Source organism: Equus asinus, chromosome 1, assembly GCF_041296235.1.
Source record: "Equus asinus isolate D_3611 breed Donkey chromosome 1, EquAss-T2T_v2, whole genome shotgun sequence".
Taxonomy (NCBI): Eukaryota; Metazoa; Chordata; class Mammalia; order Perissodactyla; family Equidae; genus Equus; species Equus asinus.
Genome location: NC_091790.1, coordinates 90750984 through 90757218, shown reverse-complemented (window position 1 = coordinate 90757218; position 6235 = coordinate 90750984). Strand labels below are relative to the sequence as shown.

Here is a 6235-nt window from a genome sequence, read left to right as displayed (position 1 = left end):
GAGTGTTTCACACGACTTCATAGAAGGCAGGAGGAGTGTGATAAATGAAATCAGAGACAAAAGGGGAATAGTAACGCATGAAGCCCGAGATGCGAGGAGGAGTGTTACAGTCGATTTCAGAGACACCTGGTGGAGTGTTACATGAGAAGTCAGAGACGCCAGGGGAGAGTGCTACACACGAAATCAGAGACACGAGGGGGATAGTAACATACGAAGCCAGACATGCGAGGAGGAGTGTTACAGATGACGTCAGAGGCGCCATGTGGAGTGTTACATATGAAGTCAGAGACACCAGGTGGGGTGTTTCACAGGGTGGGGGATGCCAGGTGTTGTGGGACACATGAAGTCAGACACCACATGGGGAGTGTGATGCATGAAGTCAGAGACATGAGCTGGAGTCTTACACATGAAGTCAGAGACACCAGCAGGAAAATGACTCTCTTTGTTGGAGACGCCATGGAGAGTGTTACAAAGTCAGAGACTCCACAGGGGAGTGTTACACACGAAGTCAAAGACAACAGGGGGAGTGTTACCCACAATGTCAGAGAGACCAGTGGGACTGTTATGCATGAATTCGGAGATGACAGGGGGAGTGTTACAAATGAAGTCAGTGACACCACAGGGAATGTGACACACGTTGTCAGAGACGACCGGTAGAGTCTGACACACGAAGTCAGGGACGCCACGGCGAGTGTTATACACAAAGTCAGAGATGCCACAGGGAGTGTTACACATGATGTCAGAGTCTTCACGGGGACTGTGACACACGATGTCAGAGATGCCAGGGGGAGTGTTACAACGAAGTCAGAGACCTAAGGGGGAGTGTTATGCACGATGTGAAGGACACCAGGAGGAGTGGTACACACGAAGCCAGATATACCAGTGGGAGAGTGACACATGAAGTCAAAGAGGACAGGGGGAGTGTGACACACAATGTCCGAGATGCCACGGGGAGTGTTACACATGCAGTCAGAGACACCAGGTGGTGTGTGAGTTATATTGAGTAATATTTGTAGAAATATTTTGCTGTCCCGCAGAGGAGAGGTGAGTGGAGACCAGGGATTCTCTAAAGAAACTAAATGCCGAGGACAGACTCCATGACAGAGAATGATCTGGCCCAGAATGTCAATAGTGCTGAGATTGACGCACTCTGAGAGAAAGAATATCTATACTTTTAACATTTATACCATTCTTTAGATTGCTTCCCTGAAGTTATAACACTTTTCACTTCTCTCAGAAAAATTAGAGCACCCCATTGCTATCTGTTTAAAAGTTTTAAGCTCAATCAACAGGACAGCTCTTTAAGTGTTTCCCCAAAACTAGTATCAAGTTGAGTTTAAGAGTCGTATATTTGGTCACCATTTTGATTGGCCTAATAATTTTATATGCCCAAATAGTATATCCATGTTGTTGTTCCATTATCAGCCTTTCAAATAAATTTTAAAAATTTACGTATCTCAACAGATATTTGGAAAATATATTGGCCATTAAAATATTTTAACTTTTATTTAGTTACTATGTCTGTCTTCACACATCTGAGTTTCTTACCTTAATTAAGATGATTTGGCCCACTTGTAGATGTTAGTACACAGTTTCTTTAGATGTTCACTCAAAAGTGTTGGTTACTCCCACAGTGAGTAGGTAACTCCTTGATTTTTTTGTAACATGACTGAAGGAGGAGAACAACTTTACTTTCTTCCAGGCAGATATCCATTTGTGCCAACATTTATTCAACAATTCAGTATTTCCAAATAAATTGAAATACAACCTTGCCATATACTAAATGTAGCTATGTATTGAAGCCTAAGTCCTGATTGTTTCAATAGATACTAACTGAGTGTCTGCTATATGCCACAATGCTCAGGAACAGTTTATATTATATACTTTGATGTCTATGCCTTAGTGAATTTAATTACTAATCCATGCAGATGTCATTAAACTATTGCTTCTTTATATCTTCTTTCGCTTACTTTTTGATGCTCCACTCAATTTTCTGAATATAGTTGTTTGAAATCACTCTATTTAACCTGGTTTTGTTCTCCCTACCATGCCCTTTTTTCATAACTTCACATTCACTTAAATTTGTTGCTATATAAGTGAACATATATTTACATACACTTGTGAAAATATGTGAAAATACAAACATGAAGAAACCAAATGAGTTCTTGCTCATTTGATATTTGTGATATAATTTCAATGGCAGAGTACAGTGAAATAAATGTGTGTATGACATAATGTCCTCAGGGGTAAATCATCTGAAGAAAGTTCTTCAGTGTAAAGGATGGAATTGCCCTATTGAGTGCAGGATTTTATAGGGCATAGTCAGAGGGGGCCTTTGCATGTTGCATAAGGACCATGGCTGGGATTATAGTGTGCCTGTTGGATTGATCAAAAATGAGATCAATACTCAAAGTACAAGAAAAACAAAGAAAAGACGCCACATAAGAGAAATGATAAAGGGGCTTGCCTCATGTTCTACCCAACCATATAAAAACGAACTGGTCCAATAAATGTAGAATAGGCACAGAAAAAGTGAGTCTTCTAATGTTTAGTATTAGAAATACCCAATTTTGGTTGTATTTTGTATATCTCATTTTGGGAATTACTGGTTTATTTCCTTTGGTCATTTTTAACTTGGGGTGTTCAATCTGTAAGGTATTTCACACCATAAATTTATCACTCCCTTTGCCTTTTGGACAAATTTCTTTTTTCTCTTTTATTATTTTTGCTTGGCATAAAGGATGTAAATTAATCAAGGTTGTAAAGTGGCCAGAACTACACTCTTTCTCATTTTGAGCCTTGATTCTCTAACACAACCATCTTCCTCAAGGTCTTTGCACTGGCTGTTCCTTCTGCCAGGCACACACTTTCCCAGGTAAGCTTGTGTCTCCTTGTCACTCCTCTTTCTCGTCTGTTCAAATGTCACCTTGTTTTCAGGTCTTGCCTGAACTCCTAATAAAAAATAAACCCCTATTCACTCTGCTCTTTGTACATGCTTCCTTTTCTTCATAGTATCTGTCACCCTCGGGTATGTTATACTATTATTTTTATTTGATTATATTCTTTCTCTATCACTAGATTGTAGGGATTTTTGCTTTTCAGCATTCTATACTCTGGTCAGTGCCTGGATGATGGTCTATATTTGATATATATTCCTCAATTCATGAAAGATACTTAATAAAACAGTAGTATACATTATGCTTTTGGAACAAGTTGACAGTGGAAAAGGAATTCCTAATGAGAAATAGCATTAAGGATGCTCAAATGGAGACCAGACCATACGCCAAATATTGAAACTTATTTAATGATTATAAAATATAAAGGTAGCATTTATGGTAGGTTACTAGTCCCTGCTTGTGTGAAAATTAGTCATTTATTTTTTCTATTTCCTGGTAGTCACTTCCAAAATGTGAAACCAAAGAATGACACACATTTTTCAGAAATTCTTCTTCTCAGACTTTCAGAGGAACTGGAATTACAGCCTTTCATATTTCAGCTTTTCCTCTCCATGTATCTGATCACTGTTTTTGGAAACCTGCTTATCATCCTGACCACCATCTCTGACTCCCACCTGCACACACTCATGTACTTCTTCCTCTCCAGCCTGTCCTTTGTAGACACCTGTTTCACCTCCACCACCATCCCAAAGATGCTGCTGAACATGCAGACCCAGAGCAAAGGCATAACCTATGAAGGCTGCATCACCCACGTGTATTTTTACATTTTCTTTGCAGGACTAGATGACTTTCTTCTGACAGTAATTGCCTATGGCTGGTTTGTAGCCATTTTCCACCCCCTGCACTACATGATGGTCATGAACCCCCAGCTCTGTAGACTGGTGGTCCTGGTGTCCTGGATCATGAGTGCCTTGTATTCCTTGTCACAAAGCTTAATGGTGTTGTGACTTTCTTTCTGTTCAGACTTGGAAGTCCCCCAATTTTTCTGTGAACTCACTCAGGTGGTTCAAAGTGCCTGTTCTGACACTTTTCTCAATGACATGGTGATGCATTTTGTGGCTGTGCTCCTGGCTGGTGGTCCCCTTGCTGGCATAATTTACTCACACTCTAAGATAATTTTCTCCTTTTGTGGAATCTCATCAGCTCAGCGGAAGTATAAAGCCTTTTTCACCTGTGCATCTCACCTCTCAGTTGTCTTCTTATTTTATTGTACAAGCCTAGGAGTGTAGCTCAGCCCTGCTGCTACCCACAGCTCACACCCAATGCAACAGCTTCAGTAATGTACACTGTGGTCACACCGATGCTGAGCCCCTTCATCTACAGTCTGAGGAATAAAGACGTAAAGGGGGCGCTGGACACATTCTTTGAGCCATCCGCAGCTCTAAAAGGACTAATTGTCCTGGGTCTGAAGAAGTGGCCTTGATTGCAGGACTAAATGTTTCAGGGCCAGAAAGTGTTTTCTTCCACCATTCTTAGATCAGATGGTGGAAGTAGAACTTGCTTCTTCTATTTTTTCCATGAGTGTCCATTTCTTTGACTTCAAAATTTTATACAATTTAAGTAACTCACTTTTTAAGCTTTCTGCTTAGTTTGACATATAGGCGGTTTTCCCATCTGTACTTTCCTGCTTAACAAAAAGTTTGCCAACTTTGTATTAGTAACTGTTGGAAATTCCTTTTTCTTTCGTGGGGCAGCATGGATTTCTTAAGAATAATTACTTCTCTAACGACATATTATCTGAAGTAACGTTTCTGTTGTTTTCCAGAAAGAATAGTCACAAGTTGTATTTGTCATATGACAAAAACCTGCAATTGACAACCAAGGCAATTTGTATAATTTTATAAGAAGAGGAAGTGAAAAGCCACTGTTTTTCACATTTGTGTATGGCATACCTTTTTATGTCACTACCTTAACTTCCTATCCTGATAATGTAGACTTTAACATATAACGTGATTCATAGACAGTAACTGAGTTTTATTCTCCTTATTAGGATCCTGTTCTCTTATTCAGATATGTGTCCACAGTGCCTACCATAATAACTGGCAAAACGATTATCAAATACATGACTCCAAGTGGAGTCTGCAAACATAAATTGGAATAAATAGATTGATTTAATTTGGCCTTTGAGTCAGAGTGCAGCTTAAATAAAACAAAGAATAATTTTAAATTATACTTTGTATTACTAAGTAAAATAATTCTTTTTCCAGCTACACATCTACACCTTGAAGTCTGGAAGATTGATGCCCATGTGTAAGTAGGTTTTTTCATTGGGATGGAGGATAGGTCTGTGGGTTTAAGCTTTTTTAGTGGATTATCTTCCTTTTCATCTTGGAAATTGTCAGTGCTGCCTATAATTAATACCCCTTCCATGACTCTAAATAAAATAAAAATTTTGTCATAACCACTAAATGGACCATGAATAGCAATGTCAATATCATCCTTTATATAACATACATCTATCTTCATGGTCAACTAGACTCTCTAGAGAACTTGCAGTCCTCTCCATCCATGTGATTCAGAGTCACAAGTTTTACACAAAACTTGCATGTCCTTCCAACCTCTCCTGCTTGCCTGGAAAGAAGCCTCAGTGGAGTAGAATTTTAATACAGTTATCTGATATAAACTTCAATAACAGAGTAATCGTGGATGCTAGCTTTAAATATCAGAACAAGTGCCTCAAAGTATAAGAAGCAGATTATTATAATTGCCCTCTGTTCTGTTCAATCTTGTCTTTAGTTAGCTATTGCTGCATTCCAAGCCAACCTTATAGCAAATGGTAATAAAATGCCTTTATTATCTAATGAGATAGTATGGTGGGGAGTTCTGATTTCTGCTGGGCTCCTCATGAGTCTATATTCAGCCACAACTCTCTACCTTGTGTTTCTAAAGCTCATCCATGATGCTGTGTTCAGCTGTATTGCACTTCTCTCTTCAATCAACATATGATAGTTTACTCCATTTATATATGTAGACTAATCTCATAGTTTATGCAAAAAATAGTTTATCAAATGGAAATTCCCTTAATTTAACTTCACAGTTCTATATCCGTACATGACACTTTGCTTTCATCTTAGTTATAAGACATATCTCCCAGGTGTGACTCAGCTGCCTGTGCTCTGGATTCAATTCTGAAGCATGCAGTATGAGAACTTTCTAACTCTAACTTATTAGAATATAATTTCATACAATAAACTGCATGAATTTAAAGTGTAAAACTTGCTGAATTGAAAGAGATATACAAATTAAAAGTACATAGCGTATATTCCCTTTTTATATAA

The 6235-nt window shown here is 38.7% G+C and overlaps 1 pseudogene; it reads left to right on the top strand.

Annotated features, from left to right (window-relative positions):
- Positions 1–769: 769 nt before the first annotated feature.
- Positions 770–4380, top strand: LOC123281851 (olfactory receptor 7A17-like; annotated as a pseudogene).
- Positions 4381–6235: the final 1855 nt, after the last annotated feature.